Consider the following 22,250-nt stretch of genomic DNA (forward strand, 5'->3'; position numbering starts at 1 on the left):
TGCAATTACCAGGACTATCTATCTATCTATTCCATACCATCTGCATAGACTGTTAGCTCTTGGGACTACCTTCAACTATCCTTGCACTAGGTTACTCTGTCTAAGTATACTCCATCTGTGTCCTCTTACCATCTGCACTATACTAGACATCAGAACCTATCTGCTTTACCATCACCTGCAACTCTCCTAATATTACTCCTAGTAATCACCATACAACCTGTCTCTCATCTATACATTCTCATATGTTCTATCCCTCCACTAAAACATCTGATTGAGTATATGTATATTGCATAACAGGCTGTACACCGTGATGAAGTCCTGAGAGTTGGATAGGTTTATTCAACAGTATCTCTACAAGGCTACTGAGTGTGATAATTCTGCAGCTGAAAATCCAACCATTAACAAAAACGCATGAACGTTACAGATGTATGCCATCCAGAAAAAAATGCAGATATGCTGTATTTATCCACCCTGCAACGCGCCACACATCACACTAGCATTGTGCTGTAGATGGGACACACCAAAAATTTAATTCTATGTTTCCTGGTGGTGACCAAAATGTATCTACTGTGGAAAAACACAATTCACATGTGACTGAGCCCATAATGGAGCAACAAGTTAAATTTTCACCAGCAAGGCTAATAAATTATTGGCTTCTACTGCCAGGTGCAGGCACTAGACACAACTAGTTAATGCAGCGGTCACCAACCAGTGGTTCCTGGACCACTAATGGTGCATGAGAAAATGTTGGTGATCTCCAGGGGTTCTGCTGCAAATGAACATTGTGGCAGATGTATACTGCCCAATGTTGTTTCCAGTGTTGTGCTCAATGCACTCTGACAGTACTGGCAGCTCGCATTGATAACCGTTGCTTCCTCTGTAGTTCTGGCTCCTGTGAACTCTGAGGGAGGCGTGCGGAGTAGTATAGAGAGCGGAAGGTGTACAAGGAGGGGACTTGCAATGGCAGCACTAATCACAGACTGTGGGAGGGAGCACAGAGCTTGAGCACATGGCTGAATAAGGAGGTGAGATCCAATGATGACTCTGTGTAGTAAGGCAGCAGTGTGATGCGGGGGCAGGGGGGGGGGGCTGAGGGGCAGAGAGCCAGAGCTTTGTGTGCATAAGGCAGCAGTGTGATCCAGGGGGAGGGGGGCAGAGAGCTGGAGCATTATGTTTACTGTATTAAAGCGGATTTCCGGCCACAAAAACATTTTTACCTAAAAATATTTTACCTAAAAATATAGTAAAGTACAGTAAATGAATATAGATAAAATCTTACCTTTAAAATTGATTGAAGAGTGCGGCCATCTCCGGTGTGGGTGTCTGAAGCCGCTGTGTCCACCGCTGTGACCACCGCTGTGACCTTCTTCCTGGTTTCAGCTACCCAGAATGCCGATTGCAATCTCGCGCATGTGCAGTAGATTGCGATCGGCACTCAAAGTAGCAGCCGGCCATTCCCACTGCATCCTGGGATTGGTGACGCTCATCTCCCAGGACGCAATGCAAAGGAGGAAGTGACATCGGGGGCCGCGGACGCATAAGGAGGAAGAGGAAGGAAGGTAAGTTCATTTTCATTAAAAACAAGGTGAGTGAAAAAAAAATTAATTATCCACCTTTTTCAGGTTTTTTTTTACTCTACCTGATGCTGCAAAGTTTTTTTTTAGGGTGGAACTCCGCTTTAAGCATGTGAGTAAGTTTAGCGGTCTGTGAGGTCCGAAAGGTTGGCAGCCACTGAGCTAATGCGTGTTAATGCACTGAAGCACAATTGAAGAAAGCACTGGCCAGGCAGTAAACCACTAACACACAACCTGCCTGGCACCAAATAGGATGTCATCTCTGAACCCTATTTACAGCAGAAAAACAGAATTGATTAGGGGGCTCAGCTACATTAGTAGGAATGGGATGCAATTATGGAATGTAAGAAGCACCTTAGTGATGCAGTGCCAAGACAATATCTGACCCTCAAAGAAATTAATTTATATTTTGCAATGAAGAGAAATATATTGTACAACAGTAACAACACATGTTCTTGTTGTTTATTGATTTTGTATACAATGGTAATGGAGTTACAATAAGTACCTTATGACTTTTTTGACCTGACTAAATGCTGCAATTTTACTTTGTGTAGATTCAAGTGCTATTACCTATAAAGTTAAGTAAAAATAAAAAATGTATTTCTAGACAGCTTTAGCTACATTACTTGCCTATCATGAAGTATGTCCTGCACTGTACAGGCTGCTGGATTCTGCAAGGCTGCCCTATCCTCACCCTGCTGCTGAACTTCCAGTGCTATGAGATTTAATAGCTTCAGGTCTCCTGGCTCAGCTGCACTAAAGATGGTTCAATGGGGACACGACCCCTCTTGCCCTCTTCTTCAATAAGAAAAATTCTTTCACTGATTAATCATTACTGTAACATGATCTGTGCATGGGTAGGGAATCCTGTGACTGATCAGAATCCTCTTCCATTAACAGAATGTGTTACAGGCAGTGTAATATTAAGATAACATTAAGAGGAGATTAATTCCCTATAATGCCAGACATTCAGCAGCATGAAGAGGACAGAGCAGCCCTGCAGTGAAGATTTCTACAGAATCCAGCAGCCTGGACATTGTGGAACACGCTTCATTACAGGTAAGAAATATAACTAAGGCTGTAACTATGTTCTTTTCAGCTAAAATTCATCTTTAACCACTTCTGGACCGGAAGGATTTGCCCCCTTAATGACTAGGCCATATTTTGCGATTCGGCACTGCGTTGCTTTAATGGACATTTGCGCGGCCGTGCGACGCTGTACCTAAATAAACCTAAATAAAATTGATGTCTTTTTTCTTTTTCCCCACAAATAGAGCTTTCTTTTGGTGGTATTTGATCACCTGTGCGATTTTTATTTTTTGCGCTATAAACAAAAAAGAGTGACAATTCTGAAGAAAAAACAATATTTTTCACATTCTGCTATATAACATTCCCAAAAAAAAATGTAAAAATCAAAATTTTTTAACATTGTAGGCCAATTTGTTTTCTGCTAAATATTTTTGGTAAAAAAAATTGCAATAAGCTTATTTTGATTGGTTTGCGCAAAAGTTATCACGTCTACTAACTACGGGAAAGATTTATGTAATTTTTATTGTTTTTTTTTATTAGTAATGGCGGCGATCTGCGATTTTTTGCAGGACTGCGACATTGCGGTGGACAGATCAGAACCCTGACTGACATTTTTTACACTTTTGGGGGGACCAGTGACATTACTACAGTAATCAGTGCTAAAAATATGCACTGTTACTGTAATAATGACACTGGCAGGGAAAGGGTTAACATTATGGGTGATGAAGGGGTTAAATGTGAGCCTAGGGGAGTGATTCTAACTGTGGGGGGGCGTGGCTTGTTAAATGATCATAGAGACCTGTGATCCTATATGGAAGGGTCACAGGGGCTCTATGATTATTCCAGGGAGAAGAACGGTCAGCTGTGTTTACAACAGCTGACCGTTCTTCTCTCTCAGCAGGGAACGATCGTAGGTGGCAGGCGGCATCTGGAGCCACCTGCCCCATGCATCGGCTTCCCTGCTGACGAGCCCCCTAGCTCCCTGCGTGCGACCAACGTATACTTACATCGGTTTGCACAGGAGCGGCTGCCTGCCGCAGTAAAACTGTGGCGGGCGGTCGTAAAGTAGTTAATTGTCTTCTATATGAATATAAATGCATGATGTTTTTTTCTGAGGCCAGCTTTGTCTTTTGGCAGCTAACTAACATTAAAACTAAACTATCTATAAACTAACATTTTAAACATGGGTTAAAGCAGAACTTTACCCATAACAACTTGATAAAAAATATTGTTCTTTAACAAGGAACATACATTCCACATGAATATTTATGCCACCAAAATTAGTGTGTGCTGTCAATTGCCTCCAGCATTGTTTCTGTTTCTTCTTGCCAAAGGCTGCCATTTTGCTGAAGCCCAGAGCCCCTGAACAGCAGCAAATCATAAAGCGGAACTAAACCAATCCATTTAACGGTTTCAAAAAAGTTATATTCCTGGAATGCTGGGATTGCTAACTGTCAACGCTTGCTTGTGTCCTCAACCAAACTGTCAAACCGTCAAATGGCTGATGTCATTAATGATCACATGTGCAGCACCATGGCAGCTGCAGATCAAACAGAAGCAGCTTCCTTGGCTGTAAAGAATAGAAGGATTTGATTACACTTTAAAGTGTAAGTTCACCTTTACAGAAAATCTGTAAGGTACACTGCACCCCCTCCCTATCCCTTCCGATCCTGCAGTACCAGTGTGCTGCGATACCCTGCTGTCAGGAACCGGGACGCCATTTCACTGGTCTAGGGATTTGAAATCACTGTGGCTTAATCTCCTATCTGTAACTCTCAGTGCTGATCAGTTAAGAATCCCTCTTGCCTGTACACACTGTCACATGCATGCTGCTGACCAATCAGAATCCGTATAACCTGTCCTATCGGCGCTGAAAGGAGAGGAGAGGAAGACAGGAGGATTTCAAATCCCTGGACTGTTGAAGACTAGAGGCATCCCAGTGCCTGACGGCGGGGGAACACGGGACACTGGTACAGCGGGATTGGGGAGGGATGGGGAGGGAGTCCAGTGTAAGGTCACAGATTTTCTGTAAAGGTGAACTTACACTTTAAGGCTGTCTGCAGATCAGTCTCTACAAACTCAGCAGTGCCTATAAATAGAGAGCACCTGAGCATGTGCAAGGCGAGACAGTGTATTAACAGATTTTAAACATTATTGGCACTCATTTTAATGTTTTACATAGCTATATCTGCAAAAGGAGCCAGCCTGAAGTGATATAGCAGGATTTAATTTTCTGACTAAAATTGGGTTTTTGTAAGAACTTACCGTAAAATCCTTTTCTCTTAAGCTCATTGACAGACGCAGTCCTCTTTAAATAATATCAAATTGGGTTATACTGCCCTCTACAGGAGTAGGACACTAGGCAGAAGAAAACGTTCTGGCCACACCTTAGGGGCAGTCCCAGAGGGTATATCCTCTCTCTCTCTGCTACAGGATGTCAGTTATGTCACAAAGCAGTGTCAGAGAATTTAACCCAACCCAACTCAGAATAGAGGGGCGGGTACTGCGTCTGTCAATGAGCTTAAGAGAAAAGGATTTTACGGTAAGTTCTTACAAAAATCCAATTTTCTCTGTCGCTCATTGACAGACGCAGTCCTCTTTGATTAATATCAAATTGGGACGTCCCAAAGCAGTGCCACAAATGAGGGGTGGGATAACAGAAATCAAAATTCAAATCCAGAAGACCCAACCGGTGCCGACTAGAAGTCTTAAAGGCGCATCAAACAAAAGGATGAGACTCAACTGAAAACCCAACAGAAAAAACCCTTGAGGTAGACCAACGGTCTCCTCATATAGCGGCCTGCAGAACCTTGCGGCCAAAAGAGGCATCCGCCGATGCCATCACATCAACTTTATAAAATTTTGTAAAGGTATGAACCGACGACCAGGTAGCCGCCTTGCAAACCTGAACCACTGACGCCTGATGGCGGAAGGCCCAGGAAGCACTAAGCGCCCGAGTGGAGTGCGCCTTAACAGGGAACGGAGGATCCCGACCCTTAATAGAATAAGCCTGTACCACCGTCTGTCTGATCCATCTGGAGATAGTCGCGGCAGATGCAGGCAACCCCTTTTTGGGGCCATCCGTGATCACAAAAAGTGAATCCGTTTTATGAAACGAGTCCGTAGTTTTCAAGTATACCCTGATTGCCCGAACCACATCCAAGGAATGTAACGCAAACTCCCGAGGATGACTGGGCTTAAGACACAGGGAAGGTAACACAATATCCTCATTCAGATGAAACTCTAAAACCACTTTAGGAAGGAAGGAAGGATTCGGACGAAGAACCACCTTATCCCTATGAACCACCAGATATGGGGAACGACAAGATAATGCGGCCAGTTCTGACACCCTGCGTGCAGAAGTGATGGCCACCAAGAAGGCCACCTTCTGGGATAACGTAAGCAAGGGAATCTCCCTAATATCTTCAAAGGGAGATTTCTGAAGAACCGACAACACCAAATTAAGATCCCAGGGCGGTAAGGGCGCGTGCATCGGTGGAGCCAGGTGCCGCATCCCCTGGATGAAATTCCGCACCAAGGAATGAGTAGCCAAAGGCTTCTGAAAGAAGATTGCTAACGCTGAAACCTGACCCTTGATAGTGCTCAAGGCCAGCTTCTGCTCAACCCCCTGTTGCAGAAAAGCCAAGATTCGGGTCACCGAATAGACACGTGGAGGAAATCCAAGGGATTCACACCACGCAATATAAGACTTCCATGTGCGATGATAGACTTTTCTGGAAGTCGCTTTCCTCGCTTTAATTAGAGTAGGAATAACTGAAGCTGACAAACCCTTGTCCTTCAGCACCTGGGTCTCAACAGCCAGGCCGTTAAAGCCAGCGATCGTAAAGCAGGATGGAAAATCGGTCCCTGAGACAGCAGGTCCTCTCTGAGAGGAAGTCGCCAAGGGACGTCCGCGATCAGCCTGACCAGGTCGGCATACCAGGCCCGACGGGGCCAATCCGGAGCCACAAGGATGACTGGAATTCCCTCCACCTCTATCCTGCGAAGAAGTTTCGTCAGCAACCTGAGAGGAGGGAAGGCATACAGTAGCTGATACTGCCCCCACGGGGCGACCAGCGCATCTGCAGCGACTGCTAGAGGATCGCGGGAGCGAGCCACAAAACCTCCGCACCTTCCTGTTGAGCCAAGATGCCAACAGATCCACATCCGGGGTGCCCCAACGAAGGCACAGTTGGTGAAATACCTCTGGATGAAGAGACCATTCCCCTTGATCCAGAATCTGACGGCTGAGATAATCTGCCTGCCAATTTTCCACCCCCAGAATGAATACCGCGGAGAGAGCTGGAACAAACCGTTCCGCCCAACGAAGAATGCTGGCCACCTCTATGGCCGCCAGGACACTCTTGGTGCCCCCTTGGTGATTGACATAAGCCACGGCCGTGGCATTGTCCGACTGGATCCGAACCGGGCTGCCCCAGAGCTGCTCAGTCCAGTGAATCAGACAAAGTCTGATCGCTCTCAGTTCCAACACATTTATCGGTAACCTGGATTCTTCCAGGGACCAAAGTCCCTGAGCAGATAATCTGCCGAAAATTCCTCCCCATCCGGATAGACTGGCATCCGTGGTGACAATCGTCCAGTATATCGGAAGAAATGACTTCCCCTGGCTGAGCATCGGAGACCGAAGCCACCAGACCAGAGACTCCCTGGTCCGCTCGCTCAGCCGGATCCGATTGTCCAGGAAATCAGGATTCCGATTCAATTTGAGAAGAATCTCCTTTTGAAGGATTTGGGTATGAGACTGGGCAAACGGTACTGCCTCGAAGGAGGCCACCATCAATCCCAGGACCCTCATGCAAGTCCGAAGGGAAGGCCAGTTGACGGACAGTAACATCTGAATCGTTGACTGAATCTTCTGGAGTTTCTCTGCAGGGAGAAACCCTTTTGCTAGGGATGTGTCTAAAATTAGGCCCAGATATTCCAGCCTCCTGGTGGGAACCAGAGATGACTTCTGCAGATTCATCAGCAACCCGAACTCTTGCAAAGAGATCATAGTGATCTCCAAGTCTAGCAACAGAGCCTGCGGAGACTCCGCATGAAGAAGAAGATCGTCTAGGTAACCTAGAATCGATATGCCCCGCTGTCGCAACAGCGCCAAAACCGGGGCCAACACCTTTGTGAAGACCCGGGGAGCAGAGGCGAGACCAAAGGGTAACGCCACAAACTGATAATGGTTCTCCCCTACGGAAAAGCGAAGGAAACGCTGATGTCCTGTGAAGATGGGGATATGAAGATAGGCATCCTTGATGTCTATTGACGCCAGAAAATCCCCCTGCCGAAGGGAGGCCACTACTGTACGAATGGACTCCATCTTGAATTTTTGTACCCGTACAAAATGATTGAGTGCTCTTAAGTCCAGGATTGGACGCACCTTGCTCTCTTTTCTGGGTATTGTGAACAGGTTCAAATAGAACCCCTGAAAACGTTCTGTCCAAGGAACGTGGACCACCACTCCTTGTTGCATCAAATCCGTTATTGCCCCCCGCAAAGCTTTTAAGCGATCCGGGGATAGTCGGATATTGGAAGGGAAGAATCGCACCGGTGGAAGTGATCGAAACTCGATCTTGTATCCCGACCGTATGACCTCTTGAATCTGTCTGGAATCCTGGAGAGCCATGGGTCCGGAAACCAGTGAAGACGTCCCCCCACCCCAGATATGGGTGGGGGCGCACCTTCAGGCTTTAGTGGTCTTATCTTCAGCTCTGGAAGAGCCGTACTTTTGTTTACCCGACCAGCGCCCCTTGAATCCTCCTGGAGGGGCTTTGGAGGGCTTTGCCTTATCGCCCGCCCCAGCGGAGCAAAAAAACTTTTTATGAGCGGAAAAGGAAGGCCCCCGTCTATGACGAGGTCCTTTACCCTTAGTATTCTGTGGCAAAAAAGTGCTCTTGCCCCCAGTGAGATCCTTGATAATCTCATCCAAGGTGGCCCCAAACAGGCGATTCCCCTGAAAGGGGAGATTAGCCAAAGCTTTTTTGGAACCTTGATCCGCCGACCAGCAATTTAAGCACAGCACACGCCTGAGGACCACTGCTGAAATCGATGCACGCCCCAACAATGGAGTGGCGTCCAGAGCGGCGTCACAGACAAACTGTAGCCCTTGTATAATCTGCTCCAGCAAATCTGATACTGCCGGGGGGATACTTCTCCCCTCTAGGTCACGGCGTAACAACTCGGTCCATTCTGTCAATGTTTGTGAAACTAAACCAATGGCAACCACTGGCCTAAAGGCTGATCCTATCAGGGAAAAAATGAAGCGGGACACGGCTTCCACCTTACGATCCACCGGATCCCTAAAGGACGGAGCGTCCTCCAACGGGATAACAGTAGCTTTATTTAGTCTGGAAATCGGTGAATCCACCAATGGTGGTACTGTCCATTTTTTAAGGAGGGATTCCTCAAACAGATAACGCCTAGCAATGCGTTTGAAAATACCAGGGGTTCGTTTTGGACGACCCCATTCCTCTTTAATTATATTACCAAAACATTTGGGCAAGGGAAACACCCTCGCCATCTTGGTAGGCTTGTTAGTACCAAAAGGAATTTCAGTATCAGCTACCTCTGCCGGTGTAACCTCAAGTCTTAAGGTTTCCCGGACAGACACAACTAGTGCATCCACCAACGCTTCTTCTTGTGCTATGGCGGAGGCAGAAACGTCCTCCTCACTGTCTGAGGAGACCGTACCCGAGACACAAGCCCCAGAAGAGGGACCTGCAGCTGCAGTGACAGGCTCAGAATCTGTATCTGAAGTGTCAGATGAAATAGGGGTAGGCGGGGGTCGCTTCTTTACGCCCCGTCCCTGACAGGCCACCTCCAACCGGGATACAAAAGACTCCAAAACCGCTGACAATGCATCAATAGTAAGTGGGGAACTGGAGGGTCCTGCGGCCACCTCGAGGGGATCAGGTGGGGGATACATGTGTGGCAGGGTCCACGACTAATCCAGGAACACTTGCCAGCAAACAAAGATTGCAAAAGAAAAAAACTTTTTTTTTTTTGTGTGTAATCCCCCAGCGCAACAGCGCCCCTCAGCGTTACCTGCTTCGGACCCCCACAGAGAGAGACCCCAAGGGCTCACCACCTGATGCACAGAAGCTTCTACCAAACTGCTCTCAGCGCTGTCCTTTACAGAACAGGAAGTCTTGTGAATAGTTTTCCCGGGTAAAGGAGGCGGCTCCGCCCCTTTACACGCCTTCCGGCGCTCCCACTGCTACTCCTCGAGGTAGCTGGGTGTATCCAAAATGGCCGCCCCCATGCAGGAGACACCAGGCTACGCCAAAATGGCGGCCCCGGACGGCCTGTGGAAGATGGCAGCGGCCTGCGGGATCCGTGCAGCCTGCGGAAGGAGGGCGGCGGCCTGCGGATTCCGTGCGGCCTGCGGGAGGATGGCGGCGGCCTGCGGACGGCCTGTGGAAGGATGGCGGCGGCCTGCTGAATCGTGCGGCCTGTGGGAGGATAGCAGCGGCTTGTGCCGTGCGACTTGCGGGAGGATGGCGGTAGTCCATGTAGCTGCATCACTATGCATTAGGTAGGTGCTTGATTATATCACCCTTTTACATGACTATTTCAAATAGTAACGCCAGCCCCTGTCTCCATCCTTGACCCCAGTCATGGCTTCCTCCTTTTACAGCGCCAGCTCTTTACAGTGACTATCAGATAGTCAGCTTCCAAACCAACCCTGCTGGAGTGGTATCTCTTATTCACCAAATCACACTCAAGAGGGAGATCTGTGAAACATGTCATAGGATAGAGGGGGAACCCAGGATCAAGAGGGTCCGACCATCCACAGAGGGGCCCGTATCCATTCCCAAAACCCGACAGGGAAGAGGGGGAACATTCTACCCACCATACCGGAACAGGCGGGCACCCACTCCTAACAGAACCCCTCTCCACCGAGGTGGGGGGCTGTCGACCAATACAGACGCCGCGACTCAGTTTCCGACTGGTCGTAAGCGTCCTGGCGAGACGTTTAACTCGCAGGGCCAGTCCCCGTCCAGTGGGACTATGTCGCGGCCGACCCAGCGCGGAGCTAGGGCCTGCACGAGCTCATAGGCTGACTGGGGTGACCACTGGATCTTAACATCCAGCCCGTCGCCCAGCTCCAGCAAAATTGTTTAAATGTGTCGCGGCCGATCCAGTGTGGAGCTGGAATCTGCACGCGCTTGTAGGCCGGCTGGGGTGACCACTGGACCTCAACATCCAGCCCGTCGCCCAGATCCGGCATAATTGCTTGAAGATCTCACAGGAACAACTGGAGAAAAAAAAAGCTAACTTACAAAGAATCTATCTAAAAAATCTTGCCAGGACCAAAGATCCCAGCAAGGAACTTAGGTCCTTACTCCTGACTAGACAGAAAAAAACTGACATCCTGTAGCAGAGAGAGAGAGGATATACCCTCTGGGACTGCCCCTAAGGTGTAGCCAGAACGTTTTTCCTGCCTAGTGTCCTACTCCTGTAGAGGGCAGTATAACCCAATTTGATATTAATCAAAGAGGACTGCGTCTGTCAATGAGCGACAGAGAAAGTTACATTTTAATAAAGCCAAACTCCACGCAGACACAGATTAAGATGTACTGTACCTAAGGCCAAAGCTTTTTTTTATTCTAGATAGAGTAGAGGAGGGTTACAAGGGTTGTACGTTTTTCCTTTTTTGCCATCTGTGTCTCATTAGGGAGGTTTCCAGTCAATTCCTTTCCAGTAGACTACAGAGGATGTAAGAAGATTACTTTCCAATGTGAGTACTGTACCTTCTGAGACAGTTGTAAGGGGAACAAGTGTCCCATTAGAAGGTTTACCCTCTATAAAGAAAAGGGGGAAAGAGGGTTTCAAGGCCCCCCCTTTCATATGGGATTGCGGCAGCAGTGGCATTATTAAGTCTCCCCGCAGGGTTAAGTTTTGGGGGTTCTTGTATTGGCTAGTAAGGGGATGCCTTGAAACCAGGATAGAACCTTCTAGAACCCCTTGAGAGGCTATATGAAGGGGACTTTGTGACAGATAAGCTGCCAGTCGCCTCGGTGGAGGTGGAACACGATGGAGCTCTGCAAAAGGGCTGTAATACACCAAGCCTATAACCACGAACCCCAGGGCGACATGAAGATTTTGCTTCGGCGGCTTCTAGAGTGGCTCCGCAGATACCTTGCCTTACTGTCAGGACCGGAGGAAGAAGGGTTGGCTGAAGAACCAGGGAGCAGTAGGACACTTCCTATCTTGTTGGAGGAAGAGGGGACAGCGGTGCAAAAGTCTGCCCGGTAGAGGAAGAGAGACTGGCAGATCCATCTCCGGGGCACAAGAGAGGAGGAGCAGGGAGAAACAAGGGCGAGGTCATTAACCCGGCGAAGAGAAGACAGAGAATCCATTGCCAATACAGCCCTTCGGCATCTGACATGTGCCTCCATCCCTGTATAGAACATAAATAAAGAAAAAGTTTGGGACTTTGTGTGAGGTGTGACCCACTGTGGCTAAAATGGATATAGACAAATACAAAATGTAAAAAGAAACAGGTCAATATACAGGGATGGAGGCACATGTATTTATGAAACTCATTCAAAGTCCCAATTCCCCCTCGACTTTTTCATTCAGCCCAGGGATGGAGGTGTGTCCTGAGTCACTATCTCAATGTTCTATTTTGACACATTTAGGATGGGCCTCATTTATTTTGGTTCACCATCAAATACATTCAATGGTATCCATGTTGCACTGTCTGTGTGGGCATTGATGGCAGGATGTTGTTTGTGGTTACTCTTGGGTTCTGTCTGGTTTCAGGAGCTGCAATGTGCTCCATCCGATTCCTTCTCCCTCCGTCGTCCTCCTCGTTTTTTTGGGGCGGAGTTCAGAGAGGGAGGGACGTAGCCGCAGCGCATCAGCGTCACGCATGTTCCATGCAGAGAGTGATGTAATTTTGGCGTCGGCGTCCTGACACGTGTTGCTACATCGGCGTTCTTATGGAAAACCAGTTCCTTGGTTTTTTGGACAGCCACGTGACGTTGGGAGGCATTCCTGCTTACACCTCCACAGAGGTATACCCTTTCTTCCTTGGCAACCTCGCATTTCTCACTCCCTTCTCTTGGGCAACGCTGGTCAGGCACTCCTGAGCATGGATACACCAGACTTCAGGTTATTAGTTGAGGATTCTATTTCACATATTCCCCTATGGGAGTCATGTGTTTGGTTTACCTTCCACATTTTCTTTTGGGTGGCTTATTTCCACTGCTACACCATCACTCATCTTTTTCTGGTCCCCTCCTTTACTATTGTTCACTTCTACACTGATTCGATTTCACTTATAAATTGTGTCCTATGCACTATTTTGAGTGCCTTTGCACTCTTTACTTTCACTTCCACATCCATTCTATGGGCAATTTTCTCTTGTTTTTTTCTGATATTGCGATTCCATTTTACCTCACCTCTAAAAGACAACCATTTATAGCTACATATTGGCTTTATACTGTACCTTACTATTCTACATTATCTTTTTAGAATCTTATTTGGATGACTGGTATTTGCGATCCCCATATGATGATTCATATCATTCACGTCGTTTTCACATACCAACCTGATGTGTGTAGGCATTGCTCCCTCAGCTCCCATTTCAGACACACCCACCCTCAGATGACGTGCAACCTTACACATTCTGGGGCACAAGTGGAACCCATTTGTGAGCTACATTTTTTATAAGGGTCTGGATCTATAGATACAGGGTCTTTATATATACATGAGTTACACCTGCTCCTGATGAAGTGATTACTCATGAAATCATAGGAAGCAGTTTTTTTTAATATTCCCTATCCTACCATGTATTCAATTGCATTACTGTTTTAATTATCCTTGTGTTATTTGTACACTTATGTCTATACTCATTATGAATATATGTACATTATTATTTATTCATCAGTGCCTTTGTTTCCATTGTATCATCTATGTACAATCCATACCCTCTTACCCAACCTTTCCATGTATAATGGTGTCACCATTTGTTTATCTAATGGTTCAATTAAACTATGGTTTAACATTGACCTGTTTCTTTTTACATTTTGTATGTGTCTATATCCATTTTAGCCACAGTGGGTCACACACCTCACACAAAATCCCAAACTTTTTATTTATTTAAGAGACAGGTACTTGGGTTATCTGATGGGCTGCAGATAGGTACTCGGGCACTCTGGGCTGGAGACAGGTACTTGGGTACTCTGGGCTGGAGACAGGTACTCGGGTACTCTGATGGGCTACAGAGAGGTACTCGGGTACTCCGATGACAGGTATTTGGGTACTCCAAAGACAGGTACTCGGGTACTCTGATGACAGGTACTCAGGTACTCTGATGACAGGTACTCAGAGTACAGGAAGACCTGTCATCGGAGTACCCAAGTACCTGTCATCAGAGTACTGGAGTACCTGTCACCAGCCCATTAGAGTACCCGAGTACCTGTCATCAGAGTACTGGAGTACCTGTCACCAGCCCATTAGAGTACCCGAGTACCTGTCACCAGAGTACCAGAGTACCTGTCACCAGCCCATCAGAGTACCTGAGTACCTGTCATCAGAGTACCTGATAGGCTGGTGACAGGTACTCGGGTACTCTGATGGGCTGGTGACAGGTACTGGGATGTGCTAGTGACAGATACTTTGATGGGCTAGTGACAGATCCTCTTTATTGGGGGGGGGGGCAATCAGTGTGTTTTAGTGTGGACTGTAATCAGTAACTAGCTGTTACCACAATCTCCTCCTCACACAGGATCGGTGTGTGAGGAGGAGAACACAGTAACAGCTAGTTACTATGGTTTTGGGCTCATCCGATCACGTAGTAAAGAGCCAATTTCATTGGCTCTTTACCCTGATTGGGGATAGACTTTGTCAGAGGGTCACTCTCCATCCCCGACCACCGCTCTGCGCGCCCCTGGGGGCGTGCATGTGCGGCGTGCACGAGGACAGTGTTATTAGCCCTTTGACAATAAATTGCTAGACTTAGAGGCTTCTGTTTCTCAGGGATCAGGAACAAAGGGGAGGAAGTACAAGGCATCAGGATACTGGGTTCAGCGAACAGGGAAAAGGCAGGAGCAGGGACAAGAACAGGATAAGGCTAGCAGTATCTGGTAGCAAGCAAAACACTGGCTCAAGAGGAACTTAGTAGGGGAGGACCAAAATACCATCGCATGAGCCAGCATCAGATGCAAACTGATTACTGGGGTCTGCTGGCTGCTGGAAGACACCTGCTGGTAGACACGTAAATTACAACCCTCTGCCCAGGGAACCACAGTGCCACCAGCAGGTGACTCAGGTCCTGACAGATTAGAATATTTGTCAAAACATTTTGGCGGAAGTTCCACTTTCTTTGTGGGAGAGTTACAGCAGTACACTTTACAAAATGCAAGTATGGTATCAGGTCAAGTAAGTAAACATACAAACAAGAGAAAGAAACTGAAAACTCAAGAAGTAAAATACAACTTATAACAGAAGAGAAAAAAGAGCTAAAGAAATCTGGTTATATGGATAGGGCCATGCAATCTAGATGCTACAATGTATTTAATAATGAAGCCAGCAGAATGCTGATGAGTCGTGAACTTGATTCAGCTTGATCTATAGAGTTATGTAAGAGGCTTTACAGCAAAGAGAGAAGACATAGTCAAGAAGTCTAGGTTTAGAGAAGTCTAGAAAACATGACAAGGAGCCTAAAGCTCCACCTGCTGGCTTAAAGGGATGATTTTTTTCTTTTTTTTTTTAACTAGCAGTGCATGCTTTGTACCTCTCTTTTACATGCATTGCTATAAATGCTTCTTTATTACATGCCATACATTGTTTTGTGCTATCCTTTTACAAACAGTGCTTCACTTACAACATAATGTAACCTTTTAATAAATAAAGAATTACAAAAAAAACAGTGCTTCAAAATTCTCCATTATGTATGCCTTTTGTCTTTCTATTGCACATGGAGCTTCATACCTCATTATACAGGTAATGCCTTGAAGCCCTGGTGCAAAACCTGTAGACAGAGGGCCACATGTGGCCCTTTGGTATATGATGTGTGGCCCTCAGACCTCAGCAGTTTGTAGAGGGAATATTGATAAGATTAATAGCATTGATCTCTACTAGCCTCATGTAACATGTTCCCAGCTTTATACTGTCTTCTGCAGCATATCCCCAGCCAAAAATGTAGCAAGTCCCCAGTTTCTGACAGTTCTCTCAAGCATTACATATATTGAAAATTATGTGTGACCCTTTGGTGATGTCAGGGGCCGCATTTGAGGCCCCCTTTAGCTCGTATGTTTACAACCACTACCCCAAAGTGTAAGTTTACCTTCAACAAGATTTTCCTAACATCCCCCTATGCAATTCCATGTGCTATGAATAGTACCTACCAGCGGTCCTCCTTTTTTAAACGGTTAAACTCCTCTCATTACGCATGCAAATGTTGGGCGGGGGCTGGCCCCTTAATCCCCCTCTTTTTTGCAATTTGCAGGACAGGTTGGATATTCAAGCTGCACAGGTGCACAGTAAACTCTCCCCTGCTTCAGCTGAGTTCAGTAGCTGCTTCTCCAGGTTGTTCAAACAGAGCACCTCTCCCTTTTCTAGTTCAGGGGGATCAAGGGGCCAGCAGTTTTAAAGGAGATGCCCCCTCAATTGCTGCATGTGTAATGGGAGGACATGCAGCATTTAAAAAAGAAAAGGCACTTGTATTTACTATTCACAGTGTGGAGAATTTCATGGGAGGGATTTTTGGAATATCTTGCTAAAGGTGAGTATTCACTTTAAATATAATTAGGAGCTATGAGGCATAAAGGTTTAGAGCCCCATTTTTATTATGTGCAATGCATAATGCTTCTCTGTTTTACTCAGGGATGTTACTACATGTAATAGAGAAATATGTTCACTATCTATTTCATGCAATGCCCTAAAAATTTCATACAGCGCCTTATAGTTCTCAATTAGCCAGTCTGGGGAATTCACAAGTATGGCACTCTTTAGGATTCCATCATGCCTCCACACAGCAAATGTTGGTGCTTGCCCCAAATTCATGCACCTGTTGTGGGTGGGCAGAGTCTGATGGAGATTCAGAGACTAGTTCCCCATCAGGTAAGCTCCCCCTTTTTATTAACAACAGGCAATGGTGGGATTTTAAAACCAATAGACAGCCTGCAGTTGGCTATGGAATCTGCTACCTGCCTTCTGTCAATTACAAGGACAGAGCCAAACTGACTAGTTTTTCTAAATCCTCATTAGGCTCTGTTCCACTGTCAGTGTCACTGATTACTATAGTCGGTCAATTCTGAGGCCCACAGTATCCTTGAGAACCAGTGACAGGTTGTGAGGGGATGGGATGGGCTAGCAACAGCAAACATGCCACCTTGCTATGAAAATTAATTTCTCCACAATGTCCCTGGATACAGAGGTGAATGAGGGGTTTTTTTTATTATTATTAGGTACCTCCACTGCTTGTTCAGAATATGTAAATATTTTAGTGTGCATGATCTGGGCATAGGTTCACTTTAAGAAATGCCTGAGATAATAATGAAGGGAGAATGCTTATCTTTGGATTGCTATTACCAGCGGTCATTTTGGCAGCAAATTTCGATTTAGTTAGTCATAATCGTTTGACTAAAATGCCATTTTAGTTTTAGTCGCATTTTAGTCATCTGCAATTGTTTTAGATTTAGTCATATTTAGTCAACTGAAATCTCCAGTACATTTTAGTCGACTAAAATAATTTTAGTCAACTAAAATAAAATGTGTTTAGTTAAATTGAAATGCATTATCTATTTTTTGAGTCACAGCTTCATTCCTTGCTATAAGTGCATGCTACTTTTCTGCTAAATGAACAAAATAAACCTGAACACATATATATTGTTGGCCCTGAACAAGTAGCCCACCCACCCACTGTGCAGTCAATTAAATCCCTGGGGACAAATGCTTGCAAGAGTGGGACATGCCAAAGAGGAAGATCTTAACAGTGATAACAGAAAATAGGAATTATATGGTGGCAGCATTTAACCGGTTGCCGACCGCCGCACGACTATATACTGCGGCGGTCAGCCCCGGCCAGGCAGAGTGACGTATCGGTACGTCACTCGCCTGTCACTGACTTGCGAGCCTATCGCGGGCGGGCGCGCGCCCGCCGAGGCGCGCGCCCGCCGCGGCTCGTTCACAGGCAAGTCAGTGCGTGTGACCGGCGGACTCGATGTCCGCCAGTCACACTGCGATCGCTCCTGTGAAGGGAGAAAGACAGAGCAGCTTGTGTAAACAAGCTGCCTGTCAGTTCTCCCTGTGTAAAAGTGAAGATCTGTCCGTTCTACTATGTAGAACGGTTGATCTTTGCTTTTACACCAATAGGAATGTCCCTACACAGTTAGAATCACGCCCCTAGGACACACTTAACCCCTCCCTGTCCAATAAAGTTAACCCCTTCCCTGCCAGTGTCATTTTTGCAGTAACAGTGCATATGTATAGCACTGATTACTGCAGTAATGTCACTGGTAACCCCAAAAGTGTCAAAAATGTCAGTCAAGGGTCCGATCTGTCCGCCGCAATGTCGCAGTACCGAAAAAAAAATCGCAGATCGCCGCCATTACGCGTTAAAAAAAAAAACACCAAAAATGACAAAAATCTTTCCCTTTGTTAGTAAACGCGATAACTTTTGCGCAAACCAATCAAAATACGCTTTTTGCGATTTTTTTTACCAAACATAGGTAGCATAAAACAAATTGGCCGAAAAATGTTAAAAAATTTTGATTTTTACTTTTTTTTTTGGGGAATTTCATATAAAAAAATGTGAAAAATATTGTTATTTTTGCAAAATTTACGCTCTTTTTTTGTTTATAGCGCGTGATCAAAAAATCGCACAGGTGATCAAATACCACCAAAAGAAAGCTCTGTTTGTGGGAAAAAAAGGACGTCAAATTCGTTTTGGTACAGCGTCGCACGACCGCGCAATTGTCCGTTAAAGTCACGCAGTAAAAAATCGCAAAAAAACCCCTGGTCCTTTAGCAGCCAAATCCTCCGGGGCTTAAGTGGTTAAACAAACTACAGCAGCAGCAGCAGCAGCAGCAGAAGAACCACCCAGCTCTAGTGAGGAAGACTCCCCCATGGCAGAAAGTGTGAGACTGAGTCCAAAATTGATGATCTGCGGTGAGCCATTTTTTTTTTTATTCTTTTACAAGTTGACAGTCAATTATCACATAGATATGAGATGATTGCTATTGGGGCTGTCTGCTCTACTGGTGTATCTTTGTTATTTATCCACTTTATTTGTATCTCATATAAAACTATTCCCATAAGATGGACCAGTACACTCAACATGATCGCAATTAAAAACATGAGATGGGACACAGGGACAGCTTTCTCCCTAGTGAATGGCAAAGGCTTACATCATTGCATGACCTACTGTTGCCTTTTGCGGAACATACTAAAACCTTCCAGAGTGACACCATATCCATGTCTCTGCCCTTTTTGATCTACTAAGCCACCTTGAGGACTTTAAACAGAACACTAGCTACCAAGACCTTGCCACAATTGCACAGAAAATGAAAGAGAATGTGAGCCAGTTTTTTGCTTCATTCATTCTTAGATCCAAGTAACTGATGAACTGTTCTCTCCACTTGCAGCAGCTGCTTGCTTTGTCAACCCTACTCTCAGTGTAACCCTTGTTGGTGTAGCTGATAATATTCAGGAACTGCTTAAGAAGGCAGAGGCGTATGCCTGTATGAAATTCCACATTGCTCCACACAAAGGATGAGGAGAGAATATTGAAAAATCACAGAAAGTGAAAGAAGCACCATCCACATCAAAGCAGCCAGTCTTTCGGTTTCTTTCAAAATGCCGCATAAGACCCAGACAGAGGATCTCCCCAAATAAGCTACATAGAGCAGCAGATCAGTCTGACTGGTAATCCAGTGTGCACAATCAATTTTGCTATGGTCTCCTCCCTGGTCTCAGTGGCCTGTTGTTCCTTAGAGTGAATTTTGTATTTTGAAGCACTTAAAAGAGCAGTGCAAATAATTTGCTTTGGTGCCCTGGCTTGACTTGGCCCATCATTGGAGGTTTTCTGTATCTGTGGGGTTGAATTAGAGGGAAATGGAAGGCCTGTAATGCACAGTGAGTGCTCTGGATGGTCTAAAGAGGCCTGTAATGCACACAGTGATCTGGACAGTCTGAGGAGGCCTGCAATGCACACAGTGCTCTGGATAGTGGTCTGAGGAGGCATGTAATGCGGCACAGTGCTCTGGAAAGTGGTCTGAGGAGGCCTGTAACCACTTGCCGTCAAATCACCTACCTTTATGTCATTTGACTTTACGTCGTTGTACCTGAGTGATGCCTGCAGCTGCAGGTATCAAACTGGTACCGTTTTTTAGAGCCGATGGTTGGCTCTCTTGTTATGACAACTGAAGATATGGTATCCCGGAAGCAACGTCATGACACCACTTCCTGTTTACAGGGATCTGAAAGGGTCCAGTTTTTAAAAAAATCAGATCTTGGCATTTTGAATGCTTTCAAGTGCAAAGGAGGGATTTGGGGTCTTATAGACTCCAGATCCCTCCATAAAGAGTACCTGTCATGTGCCTATTGTTGTCACAGGGATGTTTACATTCCTTGTGACAGCAATAAAGTGATCAAAAAAAAAAATTTAAAGCAACAGTGTAGAGGGAGAGCTCCAGGAAGCGGGAGAAAAACAGAGTGGAGAAAGATGCAGTGTGCTGTGTGAAAGCAGGGGAGCGTGTGCAGTAAGAAAAGCAGGGGAATGTGAGAGAGAGACTGAGACCAGGCCGGGGGCCCTGACACACAGACATGACCGGGAGAGGCAGCAGGGTGAACCAAGAGACCATGAGTCGGACGGCTGATCGTGTGAGCCGGCGGGGGACCTGACAAGGGAGACCGGAAGTGCGGGACTCTTTAGGAGAAGCGGCGGGGGCCCAGGGGTGATAGGTGGACAGGGGAAGTGGTAGGTACGGGATTTGGGGGGAGAAGGGGCTGACCTAGGAAGGCTGCAGGAGCTGACAGGCAGCAGCCGAGCAGGAGCAGAGCAGCCGCACTCTCACACACACACACACAAAAAAAGAAAAACACAAGAAAAACCACATATAGTTTTTTTTTTGTGAAACCAAGCTGTGTTGTGTGTTTTTGCAGCTGAGAGTACCTTTAGTACTGGGGGTACCTGGGAGTGCCCTTAGTACCTGGGAGTGCCCTTAGTACTCTAGTACCTTGGTGACTGGGAGTACCTTAGCACCTGGGAGTACCCTTGGTGCCTGGGAGCACCTTTAGTGCCTAGGAGTACCTTTAGTACCTCGGAGGAACTTAGTGACTGGGAGTACCCTTGGGACCTGGGAATACCTCTAGGACTTAGGAGTACTTTTACTACATTTAATGCCTGGGAGTACTGAGAGTTCCTGGAATAACCGGGAGAACTGAGAATAGCTGGAGTGAACTGGAGTAACTCTAGCACCTGGGAGTACATTTAGTACCTGGGACTACTGATAGTGATGCGGGGTGCTGAGAGTGACACGGGGTGCTGTGAAGTGAAGAGGGGTGCTGTGAAGTAATGCGGGGTGCTGAGTGACACAGGGTGCTGAGAAGTGATGCTGAGTTCTGAAGGCAACGCAGGGTGCTGTGTAGTGACGCGGGGTGCTGAGAGTGATGCGGGGTGCTGTGAAGTGAAGCGGAGTGCTGTGAAGTTACGCCAGGTGCTGACAGTGATGCCAGGTGCTGAGAGTGACGCCAGGTGCTGAAAGGGGCTGTGAGGTAGTTAGAGTAGCTGTAGCGCCAGGGGAGAGTATAGTACCAAAAGCAAGTCTTTAATTATTATCCCCATTAGAATAGAGGGTAAAAATGTCCAACAGGTTTGGTGATGCCACTCAGTGCACATCCTGCTCCATGTTTGCGTTCCTTGATGAACCAAAAGAAGGCGAATACTGCTATGCGAGATGTCGGCTAGTTGTTTTTCTGGAAGCCCAAAACCTGGATCTAGAAAACAAGGTGGCAACACTGCACAGCATCAACAACCTGGAAAGAAGTTTGGACATTACCCAGCAAGTGCTGGCGGGGGCCAGTGTAGAGGAGGTTGGAGACATGGAGGCACAGGAGCCGGAGGTAGGTAGCTGGGTGACATCTAGAAGGAGGGGTAGAGGGAAGAGCACTAGGGAGGCTAGTCCTGAGTTGGTAAATCCCAACAAATATGCCAAGTTGCATGATGCTGGGAAAATAAGCTCAGGGGTGACAGTGCTGGAGCAGGCACCCTCCCCTAGCTGCCAGGGGAGTGACGGCTCCAGTAAGGTGGGGGACAGAGATGCAGATAGGGTTGGACAGGTACTGGTAGTAGGGCAATCAGTTATTAGGAGGACAGAGTGGGCAATCTGTCATATAGACCATGGTCGCCAAACAGTATGTTGTTTACAGGTGCTGGGGTTCGGGGGTTCAGCACATCGAGGATTGGGTGGGGCTGGGGAGGACCCAGCTGTCATGGTATGTGTTGGCACCAATGACAAAGTGAGAGGAAGGTGGAGAGTTCTAAAAAATTATTCCAGGGACCTAGGGAATAGATTGAAGAGAAGGACCTCCAAAGTGGTTTTCTCAGAAATACTACCTGTGCCTGGAGCCACACCAGAGAGGCAGCAAGAGATTAGGGAACTGAACGGGTGGCTGTGGAAC

This window comes from Pelophylax lessonae (assembly GCF_965119305.1).
Source record: "Pelophylax lessonae genome assembly, chromosome: 8".
In the NCBI taxonomy this organism is placed as follows: Eukaryota; Metazoa; Chordata; class Amphibia; order Anura; family Ranidae; genus Pelophylax; species Pelophylax lessonae.